This window comes from Bos indicus, chromosome 10 (genome assembly GCF_029378745.1).
Source record: "Bos indicus isolate NIAB-ARS_2022 breed Sahiwal x Tharparkar chromosome 10, NIAB-ARS_B.indTharparkar_mat_pri_1.0, whole genome shotgun sequence".
NCBI lineage: Eukaryota > Metazoa > Chordata > Mammalia > Artiodactyla > Bovidae > Bos > Bos indicus.
This window is the reverse complement of record NC_091769.1, coordinates 99,958,322-99,982,307: the sequence shown is the minus strand read 5'-3', so window position 1 is coordinate 99,982,307 and position 23,986 is coordinate 99,958,322. Positions and strand designations below refer to the sequence as shown.

Genomic DNA, 23,986 nt, shown 5'->3' with positions numbered 1-23,986 from the left:
TCACCGACTCAGTGGACATGAGTTTGAGTAGCTCCGGGAGTTGGTGATGGACAGGGAGGCCTGACGTGCTGCAGTTCATGGGGTCGCAAAGGGTTGGACATGGCTGAGCGACTGAACTGAACTGAGATGAGGTTTGTTTTTTTATACTTACACATTTATTTATTTATTTGGCTGTGCCAGGTCCTAGTTTCGGAGAAGGCGATGGCACCCCACTCCAGTACTCTTGCCTGGAAAATCCCGTGGACGGGGGAGCCTGGTGGGCTACAGTCCATGGGGTCGCTAAGAATCAGACACGACTGAGCGACTTCACTTTGACTTTTGATTTTCATGCATCGGAGAAGGAAATGGCAACCCACTCCAGTGTTCTTGCCTGGAGGATCCCAGGGACGGGGGAGCCTGGTGGGCTGCAGTCCATGGGGTCGAGAAGAGTCGGACACGACTGAGCAACTTCACTTTCACTTTTCACTTTGACGCGTTGGAGAAGGAAATGGCAACCCACTCCAGTGTTCTTGCCTGGAGGATCCCAGGGACGGGGGAGCCTGGCGGGCTGCCGTCTGTGGGGTCTCGCAGTCGGACGCGACTGAGCGACGCAGCAGCAGCAGTAGGTCCTAGTTGCGGCATGCACGATCTTTTAGCTGCCATGTGTGGGATCTAGTTCCCTGACCAGGGATGGAACTCTGGACCCCTGGGTTGGGAGTGTGGAGTCTTAGCCACTGGACCACCAGGGATATCCCCACAATGCCTGAGTTTTGAAAATGTATATATGTTCTCCCAAAATGTAAACCAGAATGAAACAGGAATGCGTGTTGGCATCTGCGTGAAGAAGCCATCTTGGAAATGGGTCCTTTCAGCCCCCAGGCATCTGGCAGACACCTAGGCAAGTCCTGCCCAAATTCTTGACCCACAGAACTGTGAGCAAGATAAAATAGTTGTTTTAAGCCACTTAAAAAAAGAAAAAAGAAAAAAGGAATGCATTTTGGAGTGTCCAAGTAGTTCTGACCTTCTAGTATTGACCCCACATGGGTCATCCTGATTTAGTAGCCACGTTCATTCATTTGTTCAGCATTCAGTGACTCTTCTGCTCGTGCATTCCTGCGTGCTTAGTCACTTAAATAGTGTCCAACTCTTTGTGACCTCGACCTTTTGGACTGTAGCCAGCTAGGTTCCTCTGTCCATGAGATTCTCCAGGCAAGAAGACTGGAGTGGGTTGCCATGCCCTCCTCTAGGGGATCTTCCCAACCCAGGGATCGAGCCCTGGTCTCTTACGTCTCCTGCATTGGCAGACAGGTTCTTTACCATCTGAGCCACCAAGGGAAGCCCTTTGTTTTCCACAGGTCAAGCCAGATTTTGAGAGACATGTTTCGGTTTGCATTTGTGGTTTCTGCATCAGTTTAGTTGTTTAACCTTAGGTGAGGAATGTGACCTGTCTGAGCTCTGGTTTCCTCATCTGAACCACGGGGTAACAGTGATGCTAACGCTCGGAATGACTGTGTGATTTAATGTGCATGTAAAGCGATAGCTCCGATAACTATAGTCTGTTACAGCAATCATAGGATTTTCCTGGAAAAGCCCTAAACCCAGTCTGAAGGAAGTTGTGGCATCCTCAAGCATCCACATAATGTCTTGCATTTAAAATGTAAGGCCTGTGAAGAAAAGGGCTCTAATTAAACCCAGGTCTCTTCTGGTCTTTGGCTGCCTGTTTCTAGGGTAAGAGAAAGATGGAAAAGCTAGTTATTTCACTTAAATGCCTATGTTATAGTCTTGACTGGGAAATCCTGCTGATCTATAGTTTATGAAAAGTCAAGAATAGATAAACTGTGCCCCTGGTGAGCATCCCATCATTGCATCAGTCAGTATTAAAGACAATTATTAAGGGCCAGGCACATTGAAAAAGACCCTGATGCTGGGAAAGATGGAGGGCAGAAGAAGAAGGGGACAACAGAGGATGAGGTGGTTGAATGGCATCATCTACTTGATGGACACGAAAGGGAGGGGAAAGTCGCTTAGTCATGTCTAACTCTTTGTGACCCCATGGACTGTAGCCCTCCAGGCTCCTCTGTCCATGGAATTCTCCAAGCCAAAATGCCAGAGTGGGTAGCGTTCCGTTCTCCAGGGGATCTTCCCAACCCAGGGATTGAACCCAGGTCTCCTGCATTGCAGGCAGATTCTTGACCAGCTGAACCACCGGGGAATTCCAATGGACATGAGTCTGAGCAAACTCTGGGAGGTGGTGAAGGACAGGGAAACCTGGCCTGCTGCAGTCCATGGGGTCACAAAGAGTCGGACACGACTGAGCGACTGAGCAGCACATATAGGTACCAGGAGCTCAGCCTGGCGTTAGTACCGGTAGGAGACAGGCATGAGGCACGCGATGATGAAGGAAGCAGGAGGCGCTGTGGACATTAGGGAGAGGCAGCGGAGGGAGGGCTTCCTGGGGCGAGTGATGTCTGAGCTGGGCCCCGAAAGATGGGGTGGGGTGGTCAGTCAGGGGCTGGAAAAGACTGGCCCCACATGGCCAGAGATACGAGGCAGGTAATCTGCCTGGCACCTGGGGAGGCAGAGGTAACGCTGCAGACCAGGGCCCCCCCAGTGCGGGGTTCTTATGGTTTGGGGCTTGTCCTGCAAATTAGGAAGTTAGTGAAGAGTTTTTTAACTTTATTAAAAAAAATTGATTTTTTTTTTTTTGGCCACACTGCGAGGCATGCAGGATCTTAGTTCCCAGAGCAGGAATCAAACCCGTGCCCCCCTGCAGTAGAAGCATAGAGTCTTCACCCCTGGACTGCCAGGGATGTCCCAGTGAAGAGTTTTTTAAACACGCATGTGGCGTGATTGTTTTTACGAAGCCGAGCCGCATCTGGAGAAAATGATTTGAAAAGAGCGGTTGTGGTGCAGATAGCAGTCACTTGGATCTGGATGGGGCTGAGGAGGAGTGAGCCGAGTCTGGAGATCTTGGGGATCTACCTGTCAGGTGCGGAGGGACTGGCCAGGGTCTAGGTGGATCCTAAGGTTTCTGGTAAATGGTGGGGATCCCCCCCCAAGGGAAGAAACGCAGAAGGAAGAGCAGGCTGGAGGGGAGTTGGCGGAGGCGTGTGGGCCGCTCACCTCCGACGCGCTGAGCTTCCCGCCCCAGTTGGAGATGCTGAACAGGCAGAGCATACGCGGGTCCGGAGCTCAGGTGAGAGGAACCTTAGAAGGAAAGGAAGTGCAGCGGCCCAAGAAGGGGAAAGTGATCCAGAAGAGCCCGCCTCAGTGACTGGTCCTGCCTGCTTGCGTTTGTTTAGTCCCGTCTCTTTTGTTCCCTTCACCCATTTTTCCTATTTTGTTTGTTTTTTTTTTCCCTGTGGTTTCTTTCTCATGCACCTGGTCTGCCTATAACCAGTAGAGTCAATTTCTTGAAGAACTGTCGTTAATTTATTAATTACAATAAATTAACTCTGGTTAATATGTTAAGACCTGAAAAGTCCTTATAAGCACAGGTTGAACTGAACCCACAGGCATTGCTTTGCTTCTCTGTTAGTCAGGAAGCCCAGAGAAGTTGCCATCCCTTATTTGCGATTATCAGACTCAGAAACGAGCAGCTTCATCCAGCTGTGGGTATACGATGAGAGTGATTTTTTAACAGAAAGGAAGAGTGCTCTAGGTGGGAACAGGTGTGACCCCTAGAAAATGTCTTGCCCCCCGATGGGCTGTCCCACCATTTCCAACATTTTAGTACAGTCATGGTCAGAAAGTTAGTTTGTATAGCAAACTTTTCAAAGCTTCAGAAGCTGTGCTCTGTAGGATATAAACAGGTGGCTTAGGCCCAGGCCTAATCCTACCCAATGACTGTTGAGAAATCATCTGAGTCAGGGCAGCGGCTGTTCTTATTTTGTGTCCATACATCACTCATGAGATTCAGTCAAGAGATAATGGTTTGTTATCTTGCACTAGTCTCCCGTCAAGAAAGCTAGAATCATAGCATGTAGATTTGGCTGATAAGATTTTGCTACTGCCCAAATTTAAGCTGGTAGCATAAATCTTTACTTTCTTTGATAGTTGAATATCATTTCATTTCTATTGTGAATCCACCTGCAATGTAGGAGACCCGGTTCGATTCCTGGGTCAGGAATATCTGCTGGAGAAGGGATAGGCTACCCACTCCAGTATCCTTGGGCTTCCCTGGTAGCTCAGCTGGTAAAGAATCCACCTGCAGTGTGGGAGACCTGAGTTTGTTCCCTGGGTTGGGAAGATCCCCGGGAGAAGGGAATGGCTACCCACTCCAGTATTCTGGCCTGGAGAATTCCATGGACTATTCCATGGGGTCGCAAAGAGCTGGACGTGACTTTCACTTTTCTATTTTTCTATCATGACAGTTACAAGGGCTATACAGTAATACCATTATAACGCTATACCTGGCAGCTTCAACTGTAGGGTAGTATTTTATTTCTTAAGCTGAATGTGTGATTAAATGATGTTTGTCAGTCTTCATAGTTTTTTTTTTTTTGACCATGTGAGATATTTGATAGTACATTAAGGAACTAAAACCTAAAAGGTTAGTATATTTATATCCAATATAGTTAACGTGCATTGTCAACTTTTTTCTGAACCCACTGTATTTGAGGTGTGAAAAGTGGCTTTTTAAAATGAGGTGGGGGGCGGATTGCTGCAGAAAAACATTGCTGTTCGGGATAGCAACAGCCTCTCAGAGCTGTTGAAATTCCTTGCATGTTGTTGAGTTTCATAACACTGTTTAAAGAGAGGCTGTCAAAGTTTTTACAGAATTTAAGGGGAATTGTGAAAGTGTGTGTTACCAAGGTTTGATGGAGGTGTGAGACAAGAGTGTGTCACCCACGGGGCAGTGTGTCTGAAAGGATGTTGCAGTCTAGAGTGAGATGGTCAGACCTAGACGTGCTTCAGAGAGTAAGCCCTGTGTCACCCCAGCTCATTGGGAATTTGTAAAACCAGGATGCAAGTGCAGTCATGTACGATGAGATACAGAATTCCGGTATCTGATCGTGAATTATGATGAGGGCTCTGAGTGTGTGTGCCCCCGTAGGCAGGCCGCTGGGAGTCAGAGCAAACCGGACATGGCTTGGTGAGCGTGGAATCAGGGGAAGTTGCGCGGAAAGCCTCACGTGTGTCTTCCCACGGGGAGCGGCCGTGCCCCCGGGACAGTCGCGGCGTCCTGTCTGGGCCGTCCGGGCCGGCGCTGCCTCTGTCGGCCTCTTGAGAAGGTCGGCCTGGTCAGCGACTGGTGAGACGTTGGCCAGCTGCTTGGAAACTCCTGGGTTTGGTCCCAGTGTTGCCACCTACCAGATGTGCGCTCTTGGGCCAGTTTCTTAATTCCCAAGCCCAGTGCTTTGCATCTGTGAGCTGGGGCTGATACTGTTTGAGCTAGAAAACTCAGCAGAGCCCCTGGTGTTTAGGAGACTCCAAGTGTTGCTCTGTGGCACCGTTGTCGGTGTTGTGACTCCCATTTCCACGCTATGCTGACCGACCTCTTCAAACGAACTCCTTTCTTTTATAAGTGTCTTTGCTTCTTCCTTTTACTAAGAGAATACATGTTTGTTTATAAAATGTTCTTATATCGATAGTACAAATAAGGAAAGTGGCCACTGGTAATGGCACTTCTTACCTTATTAAACAGAAGTTTAGTAAAGCACTGTAATTTAGCAGGTATATTGGAACCTCTGTTTTCCTGCCAGGGGTAATTAATTTGTACAGCGTCACTGCCCACAAACAGAGCTTCAGTAGGTCTTTACTTCTCTGTTTCTTCCCTCTTGCTCTCAAACTAACCTCTAGGATTTAAACAAACAAGCAAACAAAAATGAAATTTTGACTTAAGGTTTATATTTTTTCTCTAAGGCATGTCTTTCTTCAGGAATTCTTTAAAAGCTTATATTACATTTGATAATCACATTTTAATTGTGCTCTCCTGGGTTTTAATTAGATTCATTGCAAAATATTATTTATTTTCTTAAAAATTTTAATTCATTTATTATCTCGGCTATGCTGGGTCTTCGTTCCTGCATGTGGGTTTGTTTTTTTCTCTAGTGTGGCGCGTAGGGCCCCCCCCTCCCGCTGGTCCAGGCTTCTCCCCGCTTGCGGTGGCTTCTCCTGCTGCGGAGCGCGGGCCCGGGCGTGCGGGCCCGGTGGTTGCGGCTCCTGGGCTCTGGAGCTCAGGCCCGAGGGCTGTGGCGCGGCTCAGCCGCTCTGGTATGTGGCGTCCTCCCGGCTCAGCTGTCCTCCCGTGTTTCCTGCACCTGCAGGCAGATTCTCGATCGCCGAGCCACCGGGGACGCTCCCTGTCTGCAGCTTCTTGCTCAGCAGACTGCCCTTGCTCCATATGCTTTTAATCGTTGTGTGTGTGTGTGTGTGTCTTCATTCGTTGATACACATTCATCGAAACTCACTAGGCACCCTGTGCCCGGGGCCTGTGCCTGGGGTCGCAGTTTATGGAGCTTCGGAGGACCCAGCAGAACTGGTTTCTACCTCCCACCCCCCTCCCGGTACCTCACATTCATATGATCCAGCTACTTTCCTTCTTGGTGTATGTCTTAGTCCACTGAGGCTGCTCTAACGAAATATCACACATGGCGTGGCCCATAACCACAGAGAGTGATCTCTCACCCTTCTGGAGGCTGGGGATCAAAGGTCAAGCTGTCGCCTGGTCAGGCTCCACTGAGAGCCCTCCTCTTTGGCTGGAGGCTTCCTGGTATCTCACTGTGTCCTCACACGGCAGAGCAGGGGAAATGTAATTTCTTTTATAGCATGTCTGTCTTTATCTTAATGTTCTTATTCAGTTTAAATTTGCATTTGGTTGGAGTTTTTAAGTTTTTAGATCTCCAGTTAGGAAAACAGGACATTTTAAAAATCCTGGAAGCCTTCTGGGGACTTCCCCGGTGGTCCAGTGGTTAAGACTCATTGCTAGGTCTGGGTTGGATCCTGGTCAGGGAACTGGGATCCCACAAGCCCCGTGGCACGGCCAAAAGAGAAAAAAAACAAACCTGGAAAGCTTTTGAAGATAACGTTTTCATGCTTCTGCTATGATACATAATGTGTTAGTTTTATAGCTTAAGTTTTAGAGGGCAGTTTTCTTTCAGCTGTTTGTGAATATTTTGTGTAGAGGGAACAAGGATCCCCATTGTTTTCTGCATGTAGAGCATATATACATAACTTTTCCAAATAACAGTTTTCAAATGGCTACTAAGCACCCCTAAGGTTATCTCTGAAGCACTTTATTGAAAAAGTTAAAGTCTAGCAAAACTTAGAAGTTCTCACTATGGCCTCTCATTTTAAAATTATAATTTGATATTTGGTTACTTTGTTCTGATTTATCACAGATATTCAGAAAATTGTATTTGAAATGCATCACACACGAGCCAGGTTTTTCTCCTTGGTATGTAACCTCCGTCATAGTAGGACTGTTGTATCACCAGCGTCTGAAGTGGTGCCTGGGCCTCCTACTGTGGGCTTCCCCAGGGGTTCAGCAGTAGAGGACCCACCTGCAGCGCAGGAGACAGCAGGTTCCATCCCTGGGTTGGAAACATCCCCTGGAGAAGGGGACGGCAACCCATTCTAGAATTGTTGCCTGGGAAACCCCATGGGCGGAGGGGCTTGGTGGGCTACACTCAGTGGGGTCGCAGAGAGTCAGACGTGACCGAGGGAACACCACCACCACCACCCCACAGTGCGTGGTTGCTGAATCAGTGTCTGCTTAGTTTAAAAGTTAAGGTTCTTGCTTTGAATTTAGACTGATAAGCAGAGACCACAGTTCAGTCAAGTCAGCCTTTATTTGCTGTATGATTTTACTTCCTGGAGAGAGTTGAACATTTACAGACTTTGAGCAGAGGTAGCAGAGAACCTCTTTTCTTTAGACTTTTTTCTTTTTCATTTTGAGATTCTTCTGAAATACTTAGAGCGTGTGTTTCAGAGGCTGTCTGGGATGAGATTGCTCTGTCGGGGGAATGGCAGCTTCTTTGCTGAACTTTAAACCGATTCTTCTCACAGTGTTTTCTGGCAAATGGGGACATTTTTTGGCTGTGGGATTTGTTGGAATCAAAGAGGAATGGAGCATTTAATACAAACCATTGCTCTCAAGCACTACTTTAGAAAGTGTTCTTGGCCATCAGAGTGTTTTATTTTAAATTAGCATCTTAGGTATTCCAAATATCCACTGACCTTATCTTGACTGTTATCTGAGTAGGCCTCAAGAATTTCATGCGCATTTCCGTCTGTACTAGCTATTTTCATTTGGACTCTAAAAATAGCTGAAATACGTGTAAGGTATTGTAGAGTACCTGCAAACTTTTTAGCCTTTGGGCTGAGCATTTACTCATTCAGGTATGTAAGTGATAAAACAGTTAAGGCTGAGTTACAGACAAGGGTCAGTAAATTAGTTTGACCTATTGGATCATCTGAAGCAAATTTAAATCTTAGATTGGCCTCTCTATCTAAGTAAATAAAGCTTTCCAAAGTCCAAACTTGATTATAAATGAGCAAGGATTTTTCTTGATTCTTAGATTTTTCTGTTACTTCTCTTACTTGGTCTAAATAATTAAAACTAGTCATATAAGTAAGTAGAGGGGTTTTATGTACAAACATGGAGATATTATGCACTTTACAATAAAGTATCACGCAAGTTATTACAGACTTTGGACACCTGTTTACTCAAAGAAACGGAGTGTTCAATCTTCACTGAATTTCTAATAAATTTAGGGGTTCACGGTCTGAGATGTTCTGCCAGTGCTGGATTTTTCACCTAAGAGACATTGGCGATGTCCTTGAATGTCTCTCACCAGTGGTCTGTCCCAGCAGTGTGGTCTCGTGACCGTATGGAATCGAGAGCGAATTTGCTCGTATACAGAGGTTTGTGAGTTGGTAACAAAATGGCAGACAGGGGAACTGATGCAGTTTTAGGGGAGCCCTCCAAGCTCTTCACTATCCTTGGTGCTTACGGCTTCAGATCTCATTCCTTGTGACACTAGATGCCGTTAACAGCTTTCTGCCATCCTCCTTGTGGGTGGATGAGCGTTGTTGCTGGAAGCTTAGCATCTCTTATTTAATGCTCACAGTGAGTTGGGCATTATCTCTTCCATTTTAAAAGGAGGAAACTGAAGTTGTGTAAAATAGGGTGATTTTGCAGTGCTAACCTGGGCAACCATACAGGTAATACGCAGAGGAGCCAGAATTTAAGTTTGTATGTGTCAGACTTCTTCTGCTTGAACTTTGACCCTTAAAGTTGTTTTTTTTTTAATGAGTTTTAAAATCTTAAGTATCATGGACCCTTTGGAGAATCTGATCAAAATGCAGAATCTTGCACACAATTTCAGGCGAGTCTAGGATCCACCCCTTTCCATTCATTGATGAGCTCAGGTGGTGGACCTCGAAGCCTCTTGGATGAGGCAGTCTTTCCCCTTCTCTGGGCTAAACAGGGTCTCTTTCTTCCCTACTCTTTCTTTTTCCAGAGGGAAGGTGGTAGTAGTGAACATTTGTGAAAAATTCAAGACCTTCATATTTTTAAGAAAATAATTTGCCTCTGAAGTATCACTCCTTACCCCTTTCCCCAACCAATGCCTGTTTTGAATGGCCTTTAGATTTTAGGAAAGGGCATTGGAGGTATTCATTTCCTCTCTTGGATAACTTACTGTTACCAAAAAAAGGAAATCTCCTTTCAAGGAGGAAAGGGAGCAGGTTGTGAATGGTAGCTCCTTCATTGCGCCTCTGACGGTGGATCCTCGTCCTTCTCCCACCAGGCAGCGCCTTTGTGCCCACCCAGGCAGTAGGCGTGTGGCCCTTCTCCCCTGACGGGATGGGTTACCATATTTCCTTCACGCATTAACCAACCCCCCCCTACTCCCCAGCCCCGCGGCCGGTTGTTGAGCAGTCTACTTCATTCTTCTTGTCAGAATACACACCCTGTCTGAACTTGGCTTTTTCTTTTCTGTTAACAAAGCTTTTGCTCATATCACTGTTTTAAACAATATGTTGCTTTAGCAAATATTTTTCTATTTGGTCCTCTAAGCAGTTTGTTCATACATAAATGTCACTTAGATTTATCTTTCAGTGAACTGACAGGATATCCAAAGGCAATTTAAATTCCTAAGAATCATCTTAAGATGTTCATCTCACTAGAATAAACATGCATGACCCAAATCCTATATGAGAAGGAGTGGCTTGTTGTAGAAATAACTCTTGTCAAGGGTTTGTGCCGCTTCATCTAGATTATCCAAATGAAGTCACTAAAAGGTGTGCAGGGTTTTTATTTATGACAGGACACTGTAATTGTGTTATTTTGAACAAGTTTTAACTGAGCAGGCTAGGAAAATATACAAGTAATTCCATGCTGGGTGGTGGCAGCTCATTTCTCTGTGAATCGAAAAACAGCTTGTCTTTGCTCAGTCATGTTATAATTATTTAGATGGCTCAGTCTTTGACTTGAGAAATTAATTTCCATGTCAAGTGAATTTTTAGCAGACATCAGATTCAAGCTTTATGGGCGACCAGGCGGGGTCCGGTGCTAGACACACGTGAGCACTCCCTGTGTGGCCGAAGGAGCACAGCTCGTCTGCGTCTTGTGTCTTTCACGCGTGATTGTTGCGTGTGGTAATAGCAGCAGCCTTCTACTGGACGCTGACAACGCGCCTAGCACTGCACTAGACGCGTCACACACACTCAGTCTCATCCTGAGCGTAACTGAGTTCCTTCCTCCTCCCGCCGTCTCAGAAATGGAGTGGACCAGAGATGGGCAGCGTGCACACCACGGGGAGAGAAGTGGAGGGGACCAGAGATGGGCAGCGTGCACACCACGGGGGGCCTGATGCAGGGGACACGCGTGTTGTGTGTGTGTTCAGTTGCTCAGTTGTGCCTGACTCTTTGAGACCCTATGGACTGTAGTCCCCAGGCTCCTCTGTCCATGGGATTTTTCCAGGCAAAAAATACTGAAACGGGTTACCGTTTCCTTCTCTAGGGGATCTTCCCAACCTAGGGGTCAACCCTGAGCTCAGACCCACGGCTCCTGCCGGAGCAGGCGGGCTCTTTACCACCGGGCCGCCGGGGAAGCCGCTACTTGTTTAGTGTAGAGTTGTCTTTAGCCATTTCCGTTTTCTCTTTTCATCATGTAAATGTGTTCATTGGTTAGCATAATTTACAGAGAAAAGTGACTCAAGATGTTGTCCTTAAGTCAGCCAGTTAAGCTCAAGAACTATACCACTGAGAATGAAAATATTCCAAGTGATATCCTTTCTCTTCCTTCTAGAGTTTGGAGTGGATTATCTAGAAAATAACCTTAATTCTCACCCATATTTTGCAAATGCTTATTTGTTTGTATTTTTGTTAATTGGCATTCGTTTTGAAGTCAGATTTACGTCTGAATGGTGACTTAGCATGTTTGATAATGAAACATATGTCTAAGAGGGCGAATCAGTGTGTGTACAGAATCTGTCCCCGTTGCTGGAGGACGAATCAGTGTGTGTACAGAATCTGTCCCCGTGGCTGGAGTGCAGACCTCACTATCCACCACAGTGCTGCCTGGGCAGCCAGCAGGCGGCACCCCCGGCTACAGCTGAGGCCTTCCCGCGGCAGGCTCAGCGCTTTTCCCTCAGCAGCGCACTGCTTTTTCTTTGAGCCATTGCCATTTTCCTAAAGAAAAGCAATCCAGTCGTTACATTTTTTTAAATAATTTATTTTAAAAGGAAAGAAAGAGAAAGACAAGGAAAAGTTGCCAGAGAGAAAGCCCTGTTACTGAAGGGCTAGCATTTAAGTGTAGAATTTTCTGTGCTACAGAAGACGTAATGAGAAATTTTATACTATTTCAGGGGACTTAAACTCTGATAACCAGAGGTAATGTTACTTGAGGACTTACTCTTGCGTGTTCTAAGCGCTTTAAATGTTTCTGTTTATTTCAGTTCTTACCAGGCCTATGAGAGAGGCAATCTCATACCCATTTTGTTGGTGGGGAGAGCTGAGGCCAAAAGGTGTTGAGTAACTTGCTCACGGTTAGGAAACCACAACAGGACTAGTGCTTCCGGCTCCCTGATCGGGACCTCCCCCCGCCGCCCCCCCCCCGCCCATCCCCCCCCCCCCCCCCCCCCCCCCCCCGTCCACCCCCCACCCCCGTCCACCCCCCCCCCCCCCCCCGTCCCCCGCCCCCCCCCCACCGGTAGGCAGCCTGGGGCCAGTGACGACCGAGCTCATGCCCTTAAGGGCCATTTGTCAGAGTTGCAGCCTCCCAAATCTGATGGAGATCGTTTTAAGTACTTTTGAAATTTGTTATCTTTTATTTAATTACTACAATCTATTTTGCTTAAAGTATGATGTTGGAAGTTGCATCAGGCAAGGAAAGATAAAGCCTGAGAAGGAGCATGAATCAGGATCAGGCCTCTAGGCATGGTTCGGAACGTCTGAAGTGCTGAGCGTAGAACCGTTTGATAGGAGGCCTCTTGCGAGCTCGTTCCCTGGCAGAGTTGGAAGCTGCAGTCTGCTGAAATACAGCCCAGGAGAGTTGCCTGTTGAGAGATTTTCCAAAGCAAGATCTGGTTGCAGTGCTGTTGGATGGACTTGGAGGCTTCTAGAGTCAGAGGCTGCACGCAGGCAAGAAAAAGTGGTGGCACTAGGGAGCCTGCTGAAGTTCTTGCTGCCTTTATTGTGGAAGCCGGGTCACTGAGATTCAGCTGCTCTGCACACAGGTGTCTTTCAATCTGTTACAGCAGTTCCTCCCACCACCCAAGTGTAACCATTCTGCCATCTGTGAATTACGGGCATGGGGACAGCGCCACCGTACACTGTTATTCCATCTTTAATTCTGCAAGTCATGTTTCTTTTTTTTTTTTTAATAGCCCTCATAGAAAAACTTTATTGGAAAGCAGGGAAAACTACCAAGATATGAATGAAGACAAAAAATAAAAAAAGTTCAGACATAAAGTGTATGACCTTGGTTTAAGTGGAAATGGAACCGTTTGGAAAATATAGTGACCTGTATTTTCACTTTGTGGCACTGCTGCTGCTGCAGCTAAGCCGCTTCAGTCGTGTCCGACTCTGTGCGACCCCAGAGACGGCAGCCCACCAGGCTCCTCTGTCCCTGGGATTCTCCAGGCAAGAACACTGGAGTGGGTTGCTATTACCTTCTCCAAGGCATGCATGCTAAGTCGCTTCCGTTGTGTCCGATTCTATGCGACCCTATGAACAGCAGCCCACCAGGCTCCTCTGTCCACAGGATTCTCTAGGCAAGAATACTGGAGTGGGTTGCCATTTCCTTCTTCTGCAAGTCATGTTTCTATCGTTTAAACTTTGGTTTTTGGCCACATCACGTGGCGTGTGGGGCCTTAGTTCCCTGGTCTGGGATCAAACCTGAGTCCCCTGCACTGGAAGAGCAGAATCCTAACCACTGGACCACCAGGGAAGTCCCTGTTTGTTTTTTGTTGTTGTTGTTAACTGAGACTTTTATCATCATATTCCCTCTTTTAACCATTACACTCCTTGAATATACGGTAGTCGGGTATAGGAACAGAGAACAGTTCCTGCTATCCTTAGTGCACATACGCACTAGTGGCTCATTCATTCTCTTCTGCTTCTGAGTAAAATGAAAATATTGTATATATTTTAAAAAATCTATTCATTTATATTTATTTATTTGACTCTACCAGGTCTTAGTTGCAGCATGTTGCGATCCTTGATCAGGGAGTGACCCTGGGCCCCTGCATTGGGAGCTGAGTCTTAGCTGCTGGATCACCAGGGAAATCCCTTGTATGTATTGTTAAGTAGCACTTCTTGGAATAAAATATAACTGGCATTAAAATATTGAGTGTGTGTGTCTGAGTTAAGTACTCCCCATCCCCCACCCCATTCCTTGATCCTCAATGAACAGCTTCGATTAAAAGGAAATCCATTAGACCCTTAAGGTGGCCTTTATTACATGGAACTTTATATTATTGATAAAAAAGGGAAAATAGCTTTTTTCCATTAGAAAGGGATATACTTTTATTCTTTTCTTGGAGTATTTGTGTATATGGAAGAAGTATTTGTTAAAAGTAGAAAACCCCCTAATACATATGCAAGGTAAAAAGATCAGTTCTTGTATGATGAAACCATGGTTTTCAAACTCCCTCGATTAATGAAGAAGCAAACATAGCTTGTTGTTACAGAAGTCTGAGACTCTTCACATGTATAGTTAGGATTTTAACCAGGAAAGTGATTCCCCTGATTTTTTTTTAATCTTCAGATCTTTCGTGGTAAGACTAGTTTCATGGCAGTGGGGCTGTTGTGTTTCTTGTTTTAAGACAGTGGAAAATACGTGGGGTAACGTTCTTTTAGACAACAGATGTTAACCGTGACCATATTCGTGGATAGTTTGAAAGTCCTCGTTCTCATTCCCTTTCTCTTTCTGTGGCCTTGCCCCACATCATCATCATTTCTTTGTCTTTTGGCCACGGTCACCTGGGATGTGGGACCTTAATTCCCCGGTCAGGGACTGAACACATGCCTCCTGCAGTGGGGGCCCCGGTCCTGACCACTTGACCACCAGGGAAGTCCCCATAACCCTCTCAGTATAACATGAAACAGCTGTAACTTTAAAAAAACTTTTTATTTTGTATTAGGTTGTAGCCAGTTAACAAGCAGCATGGTGATAGTTTCAGCTGAATAGCGAAGGCATTCAGCCATACATATACTTGTTTCCATTCTCCCACAAACTCCCCTCCCATGCAGGCTGCCGCATGACTGTTGAGCAGAGCTCCCTGTGCCACACGGTAGGTCCTGTAAATACAGCCTGTACACACTGCTATATTTAAAATAGTGTGTACGTGACCATCCCAAACTCCCTAACTCTCCCTCTCCCCGCTTTTGCCCCCGCTCCAGTAACCGTAAGTTTGTTCTCTAAGTGAAACAGCTATAATATAACCTGACAAAAGTGAATGTCAGAAAAACAAGCAGCTGTTCCTAAATAAACCCATTTCAGCCCTTCTTTTCATTTTTACATCATGTGGTTACAACTAAAAGTATTGCTCATGGTGACACAAGATAGAAGGAATAACTAATACTTCAAAAAACATGAAAAATTTTTCTCCTGTGACTCAGTTGAAATATGAAGACTATAATATGGCCAAATTAGACCAAGGTTATCTGTCTTTTTTACTGTCCTCTCAAGAAAAAGAGTACAGCTACCATTGCCCTAAAACACAGGCATTTGTTAATTAAGCTAATAAGCAAGCCCCAAAAGGCCCAAATTTCGGAGATTTGAACAAAGAGAATGTTCAAACTACCACACAATTGCACTCATCTCACACGCTAGCAAAGTAATGCTCAAAATTCTCCAAACGAGGCTTCAACAGCATGTGAACTGAGAACTCCCAGATGTTCAGGCTGGGTTTAGAAAAGGCAGAGGAACCAGAGATCAAATTACCAACATCCACTGGATCATGGAAAAAGCAAGAGAGTTCCAGAAAAACATCTATTTCTGCTTTATTGACTGTGCCAAAGCCTTTGACTGTGTGGATCACAATAAACTGTGGAAAATTCTGAAAGAGATGGGAATACCAGACCACCTGCCCTGCCCTTTGAGAAACCTATATACAGGTCAGGAAGCAACAGTTAAAACTGGACATGGAACAACAGACTGATTCCAAATAGGAAAAGGAGTACGTCAAGGCTGTATATTGTCGCCCTGCTTATTTAACTTCTATGCAGAGTACATAATGAGAAACACTGGGCTGGAAGAAGCACAAGCTGGAATCAAGAGTGCCGGGAGAAATATCAATAATCTCAGATATGCAGATGACATCACCCCTTATGGCAGAAAGCGAAGAGGAACTGAAGAGCTTATTGATGAAAAGTGAAAGAGGAGAGTGAAAAAGCTGGCTTAAAACTCAGCATTCAAAAAAACTAAGATCATGGCATCTTGTCTAGTCACTTCATGCAAATAGATGGGGAAACAATGGAAACAGTGAGAGACTTTATTTTGGGGGGCTCCACAATCACTGCAGATGGTGACTGCAGCCATGAAATTAAAAGACGCTTGCTTCTTGGAAGAAAAACTATGTATGACCAACCTAGACAGCATATTAAAAAACAGAGACATTACTTTGCCGACAAAGGTCCGTCTAGTCAAGGCTATGGTTTTTCCAGTGGTCATGTATGGATGTGAGAGTTGGACTGTGAAGAAAGCTGAGCGCCGAAGAATGGATGCTTTCGAACTGTGGTGTTGGAGAAGTCTCTTGCAAGTCCCTTAGACTGCAAGGAGATCCAACCAGTCCATCCTAAAGGAGATCAGTCCTTGGTGTTCATTGGAAGGACTGATATTGAAGCTGAAACTCCAGTACTTTGGCCACCTGATGCGAAGAGCTGACTCACTGGAAAAGAGCCTGATGCTGGGAAGGATTGAAGGCAGGAGGAAAAGGGGACGACAGAGGATGAGATAGTTGGGTGGCATCACTGACTCAATGGACATGAGTTTGAGTAAACTCCCGGAATTGGTGATGGACAGGGAGGCCTGGCGTGCTGCAGTCCATAGGGTCAGAAAGAGTCGGACATGACTGAATGACTGAACTAAAGTGAATTCACTTCTTAGCATGGGATATAAGTAAGGATTCCGCAATAGAACAAACTAGTTAACTAAATGGGCCTGAAACAAGGTGACCTTGTACGTGGTAGTACACGTAGAGAACCTCAGCCCTGGATGTCGAAAGTGTGTGCAGTAACATCTCAGTCGTTTCTCTCTCTTTTGCATGGTGAATTGTTATATGAACCGAAATTTCCCGTTTAATTCTAGCTTGCTCTTTAGAAATGTTTGACAGTTTAATCTTATAATTGAATGTCTTTGTAGCACTCATCCTGATCTAACTTTTCAGATAATTGTGCTTGTCTTTTCTCCTCCCATGTAACTCTCGTCGTGTAAGTTACTTGAGGGTAGAAAGTGTGTTGCTCTGTTCAGTGCTGTATCTCCCTCCCACCCGGGACAGTGTTTGACACCCAGGAGATACTCAGTCAGTATTCACTGAAGGAATAGATGAATCTTTCTAAGACATTGGTCCATTTTTCTTAGAAAGTACAGTATATTTTTTGAAGAGTGATCTTATTGCGTTTCAGGATCATTATTCCTTCATAGCATCTTTTTATCCAGGATGGTAAACAGAAAAGATATGAGCAGTCCTCTATATAGATAATATGTAGACAGTTTATGCCCTGGACTTTCTTTCAAGAAAGTGGTTTACCATTTTCCTCTTTGCCTGAAAATTAAATGCTCCAGCACTGATCATTTGAGGACCTCAGTCACTTGGGCTTCAGTTGAATACGTTTCAGTATGATTTCAGGGCTAAGATGTACTTTTGTTTGTTAGCTTCTTGAGTCCTCATGTATGTAGAGTGCAGTGATGTCATATATTATAACTTTGACTGTGAAATGGATAGTATATTACCTGACCAATGACAGAAGAAACTCGATTGAAATTAAACAGAAAAGAAAAGAATACTGTCTGCTCTGAGGCGCTGTGACCACCACACTATCTGTCAAAAGGAAGACGTGCTGTGCTTCATTATTTATGGCACACAGGGTGTAGAGGTAGGTCTCTAGCCTGAATTAGGTTAATACTCGTTAACTACCCTGGTTAGATGATCTCTGCTAGGGACAGGCTTTATCTAGTGCTATCTCCTCTCATCTCTCTCCTGATGAAAAGCCTTCTGACTCCTGCCTGGTCTAAGAAAAGCATCAGGATAAAATTATAGTTGCAATTTTATATGGGATTAACTTTTATCAAACTCAGTGCATCAGTGGCTTAAAAAACCCTCTGGCTAATTTGTATGTCCCTCTGCTTTAAAAATAGTACAACTAAGAGACTCTTAAAATAATTAGACAAGAAGTGACTTGGATTTGGAAGGGGTTTACATTCTGACAGGATTTGGACCTGCTTATAATAGCTGGTATCTCTTTAAACAACTGCGATTTGGGGGCCCCGCACCTTTTATGCAAGCTCTAAGGTTTGTAAACTCTCTTTTCATCTGGTCGCAGAAAGCTGGGTTATCAAAATCACCTTGTTCTCAGAGTAAATGTTTAGTTCGTTTAAAGCAAGTCAACCAGTTGTGTCTGGAAAGAAGCCAGTTTGTAACTGTGTATCTTGTTTTTATTGTAGCTCACACAGCAGGCACAGTTATCTGTACACTTTTAGGGAATCGCTGTGAAACATTTAGATAGCTCTGAAGAAATCATTGAATAACTTTATGAAAGCTACTGATATGTTTGTTCGGAACAAAATAGGACAGGGTGAATATATACATAGGCAATGAAGAAGTTTCACAAAAATTGTTCAGTGAGAATTGAGAATTGAAAAAAAAGTTTACTTGACTGCACTGGGTCTTACAGTTGCGGCACGGGGGTCTTCCATCTTCGTCGCTTCACACGACATCTTTTTTAGTGGCGACGTTCAAACTCTCAGTGTGGCGTGTGGGATCTAGTTCCCCGAGCATCACTGAACCCGGGCCCCGGGAATTGGAGTGTGGAGTCTGAGCCACTGGGCCACCAAGAAAATCCCAATAATTGAGAACTGATCCAGAGGATCCTGGAAGTTCAGATGTTCAGAGGTTTCTATTGGAATGAGTTTCCCACAGGTCAGATCAGCTTGCTTTGGTCACAGTGGGAGAGACAGAGCTATGGAGAAGAAGCAGCCAAGTGGAGGTGCAGTTTCTTACGGGGAAAGGTGCTGGGTGGTTAATTAGATAAGGAGTGGTGGGAGGCGTGAACCAAAAGCCAATTATTAAAGGCTGGTTTATGGGGAATTACTACAATTGGACCAAGCCCATAGACAATACAGGACATGCATAACCCAAAATCTGGAGTCAAGAAAGAGAAGACACATGACTCTAAGAAATGCCTAGACCAAGTAATGACCGGTAGTCATTGAAATTTAAGGCCTACAGGGAGCCTGCCGGAAGCAAAGTTTTGTACTTTTTTTTTTTAAAGTCCTGGTAACAAAGCAGTTTTGTTTTCCGGGAAGAAGCATTCTTGACACGGGTTTTGTTCTTTGCTCTCAGACACACCTAAAGAGATCCTACCTGCTAAGTTTACGTATGGCCTTTTCCTCGTGGCTCAGTGGTGAAAATCCACTTGCAATGCAGGAGACAGGGGTTTGGTCCCTAGAGGAGATTGCGATTCGGGAAGATACTCTGGAGAAGGAAGTGGCAACTCACTCCAGTATTCTTGCCTCGGGAAATCCCATGGACAGAGGAGCCTGGTGGGCTACAGTTCATGGGGTCTCGAAAGAATCAGATACGACTTAGCGACTCAACAACAAAACAACACCCAGGTCTTTTCAGCCCAGTTATAACTTACAAAATACTTCTGTACAACTTTTTGAGAAAGGCAGGGTATGTTGTGTTATTTTCCCTGAGGTTAAGAGGAGACTCAGTGAGGAAGTGACTTGCTCAGGAGCAGATGAGTGGTGGAGCCAGGACTCAGAACCCCGCCTTTGGACCATGGGTCTGTGCTCTGGGCACTGCCCCCGCTGGTGGCAGCTATGGGAATCGCAAGCGTGGCCCCTGGAGGAAATAGACACAACACCAGTTCCCTCAAATACCAAGAACGGAAGTGTCTTTCATGGCTTTGGAGAATACGGTTGAACTTTCAAGTGAAGAAGTGAAACCACAGTTGGCTTAAGTACTGAAAACTGTATATAAAATATATTCATTTTCTATCTATATTTGGGAAATGAAATAACTCACTTTGCCTATAATCAAGGAGAACTCCTTGGTCCAAAGACCAGTGCCAATCTTAAGAAAGGTTTATGAACTTCCCTACCCATCTTAAACAAAAGGACACTGACTAATTATTATCAACAGTGGTTGTTATTAAATACATGACTAATTAATGTTTAGAGTTAATTTGTTCCTTTGAAAAATAACTCCAGACTACTTTGTCTTTGTCATTCTTTATAATGTACTTTGAAAGGACTTTTGTTTGTCTGTGTTCTCTGTTGGTAAAAGAGTGTTACCTATCACTTCCTGCTCCTGCCAACATGCTATTTAAGTCTTTTCCCTTTCATGTGTCCACTTTTAATCTACTTTTAATTGGGAAACCAAGTTACTAAATTCATTAGAAGTATGTGTAAAATAAAGTTTTAAAAAATTCCATAAAAGAGAAAGATATTTTTCTTCTATGTCAAGGGTATGTACTTTATTACTTCCATTTTGGCAGGTCTTTCATTATTCAGTCACATTTTTGCCTATTCAGTGTTTTTCATTTCTGTTCAGATAATTGCGTCTGTCAGGTACCTGTCAAACTGCACCAAAATTTTTACCTAAGTATAGATGTTAGAAGATAAAAATATAGTTAACTCATAGCTAGGTTCATCTATTTCTGGTTCATTCTTTTCCCTTAGACTTTGTCAGATAAACTGAATTTGATGTATATAAACATTTAAATGGAGAAGGCAATGGCACCCCACTCCAGTACTCTTGCCTGGAAAATCCCATGGATGGAGGTGCCTGGAAGGTGGGAAGCAACCATGGGGTTGCTGAGGGTCGGACACGACTGAGCGACTTCACTTTCATTTTTCACTTTCATGCATTGGAGAAGGAAATGGCAACCCACTCCAGTGTTCTTGCTTGGGGAATCCCAGGGACGGGTCAGCCTGGTGGGCTGCCGTCTCTGGGGTCGCACAGAGTCGGACACGACTGAAGCAACTTAGTAACAGCAGCAGCAGCAGCAGCAGCAGCAGCAAACATTTAAAAACCATTTTCTCCCCTCTTTGGTTGCACCACACGGCTTGTGAAATTTAGTTCCCTGACCAGGGATCGAACCGGGACCCATTGCAATGGAAGTATGGAGTCTTAACCACTGGACAGCCAGGGAATTCCCCTGAAAATAAAGTTTAAAAATTCTGTATTTTGATTTTAAGTATGAGTGGTTTTGATTCTTCAAAAATAACTTTTTTTGAGATGAAACTTATACAACAGAAAGTTAACCATTTCAAAGTAAACAATTTGATGGCATTTATTCCACTCACAATCTTACCTCTATCTAGTTCCAAAACATTGTTATTACTCGAAATAGGCATCCTCTCCCTAGTAAGCGGTTTCTCCCCATTCCTCCCTACTTCCACCTCTACTTTCTGTCTTCATGGATATTTCCTTTAAATGGAATTACACAATATGTGACCTTTTGTGTCTGTCTTCTCTCACTTCCGTCACTCAGTCGTGTTTGACTCTTTGTGACCCCGTGGACTGCGGTACGCCAGGCTCCCTGTCCATCACCAACTCCTGGAGTTGACTCAAACTCGTCCATCGAGTCGGTGATGCCATCCAACCATCTCATCCTCTGTCGCCCCCTTCTCCTCCTTTCACTTACTGTAATGTGTTTGAGGCCCATCCACGTTGTAGCACGTATCTATCTTTTATAAAAATGACCGAATAATCTTCCATTATATGTATAACTAATTTTTCTTTTCCTCTCCCGATAGACACTTGAGTTGTTTCCACCTTTTTGGCTATTGCCAATAGTTCTGCTATAGACATGTGTATACATGTATTAAATCCTTGTTTGAGTACCTATTTTTAGTTCTTGCAGGAAAACAAATAGGAGTGGAACTGCTGTGTCCCATGGGAATTGTGTGTTTAACTTTTTGAGGAACTGCCAAACAGTTTTCCGTGGCGGCGGAACCATTCTGCATTCTTACCGGCAACGTACAAGGCTTTTAATTTCCCCGCTTGCTCAGCATCACTCATTTTCTGTTTCAGGTTATAGCCGTCCTAATGGGTGTGGAGTGGTGTCTCACTGTGGTTCTAAGTTGGATTGAACTAGTGGTGACTGAGCATTTTTTTTCATGTGTTTCTTGGCCATTTGTATATGTTCTTTGGAGAAGTATTTATTCAAGTCCTTTGCCTTTTAAAAAAATTGGATTGTTTGTCTTCTCATTGTTGCGTGAATTCTTAATGTATTCTAGATTCTAGACCCTTAGAAAATACATGATTTGCAAACATTGTCTCCCATTCTATAGGCTGTCTTTTTGCTCTCTTGATTTTGGTTTTTTGATACATGTAGTTTTAAATTTTGATGAAGTCAAATGCATCTTTTTTTTCGTTTGTTACTCATACTTCTGGTATCATGTCTAAGAATCTTATTTCCAAATTCATGGTCATGAAGATTTACTCCTGTGTTTACTTCTAGGGAGTTGTATGATTTAGTTCTTTTTTTATGTTTTATTTTTTGGCTGTGCCATGAGGTATGTGGGATCTTAGTTCCCTGACCAGGGATTGAACCAGTGCCCCCTGCATTGAAAGTGTGGAGTCTTAACCACTGGACCACCAGGGAACCTCTGTGGTTTAGTTCTTAACATTGAGGTCACTGATCCAGTTTGAGTTAGTTTTTGTATTTGGTGTGAGGTCAGGTTCTAACCTCATTCTTAAGGGTCTTCAGTTCTCCCAGGACCATTTGTTGGAGAAACTGTTTTTCTCCCCTAAATACTCTTGACACTGTTATTGAGAATCAGTTTACCATAAATGCATGAGTTTATCTCTGGACTTAATTTTATACCATTGGTCTAAGCATCTCTCCTTATACTGGTAGCTCACTGTTTTGATTATGGTAGCTTTAGTTCAGTTCAGTGAGTTCAGTCACTCAGTCGTGTCCGACTCTTTGCGACCCCATGAATCGCAGCACGCCAGGCCTCCCTGTCCATCACCAACTCTCGGAGTTCACCCAGACTCACGTCCATCGAGTCAGTGATGCCATCCAGCCATCTCATCCTCTGTCGTCCCCTTCTCCTCTTGCCCCCAATCCCTCCCAGCATCAGACTCTTTTCCAATGAGTCAACTCTTTGCATGAGGTGGCCAAAGTTCTGGAGTTTCAGCTTTAGCATCATTCCCTCCAAAGAAATCCCAGGGCTGATCTTCAGAATGGACTGGTTGGATCTCCTTGCAGTCCAAGGGACTCTCAAGAGTAGCTTTAGTAGTAAGTTTTAAAATGGTAAAAAAAAAAAAAATAAAATAAAATAAAATGATAAAACGTGAGTCTCCCAACTTTGTTCTTTTTTGATATTGTTTTGCCTGTTCGGGGCCACTTAAAATTCACGTGAATTTGAGGATTGGCTTTTCCATCTCTGTGAAAAAGTCTCTTGAAAGTTTGATAGGGGTTGCATTTGAATCTCTTTGGGTAGTCTTACTGTCTTAATGACATTAAGTGTTCCAACCGATGAACACAGGATGTATTTCCATTTAACTTTGAGAGAGTCAGTTCCTAGGCAGGTTGATAAGGAGTCTAGGGGTCCCCGAGGAGAGAGGGGTCTGGAATTCTCAAGGAGGAAGAAAGGACAAACTTTTTTTCTTTCTCCACATTCCTTAGGATTATATAACAATAATGTATCCTGCCTAAGGACAGTCTTTGGATTAAACCTTCTGTTATCTTAAAATGTAAATTATGGGAGTAGACCTGGTCTTTACAAGGATGTATCCTGCCTGAGGACAATGTTATCTTAAAATGTAAATTATGGGAGTAGGTCTGATGAGGTCTTTACAACCTCCAGACATTCTTTGGATTATATAACTTCATTGTTAACACTAGCAAGCGGGGACTCTTTCTACCCCCTTCTGATGCCTATGTCAGAAGCTTTCTGTATCTCCTTTATACTTTAATAAAACTTTATTACACAAAAGCTCTGAGCCATCAAGCCTCGTCTCTGGCCCCAGATTGAATTCTTCTCCGCTGGGGGCCAAGAATCCCGGTGTCTTCGTGTGATTCAACAGCAACCTTTCAACTTCTTTCAGCACTGTTTTGTATTGTTCAGTATACACATCTTCTCACTTCCTTGTTTAACTTTATTTCTTAGTATTTTATTTGTTTGGATGCTATTATAAATGGCATTGTTTTCTTACTTTCCCTTTTGAATTTCCCTTTGGGGGTGTATGGAACCATACTGGTTTTGCATATTGACCTTGAACCCTGCAGCTTTGCTGACTTTATTCTCTAGTACTTGTGTTTGTTTGCTTATTTTCTGTTTGATATTTTTGGTAGAGACATCTTGGAGATTTAA

At 44.2% G+C, this 23,986-nt stretch overlaps 1 protein-coding gene across 2 annotated transcripts in view; it reads left to right on the top strand.

The window, feature by feature from the left end:
* PTPN21 (protein tyrosine phosphatase non-receptor type 21) overlaps nucleotides 1-23,986 on the top strand; it is a 78,663-nt gene that overhangs the window by 5,736 nt on the left and 48,941 nt on the right. The window lies entirely within an intron of this gene.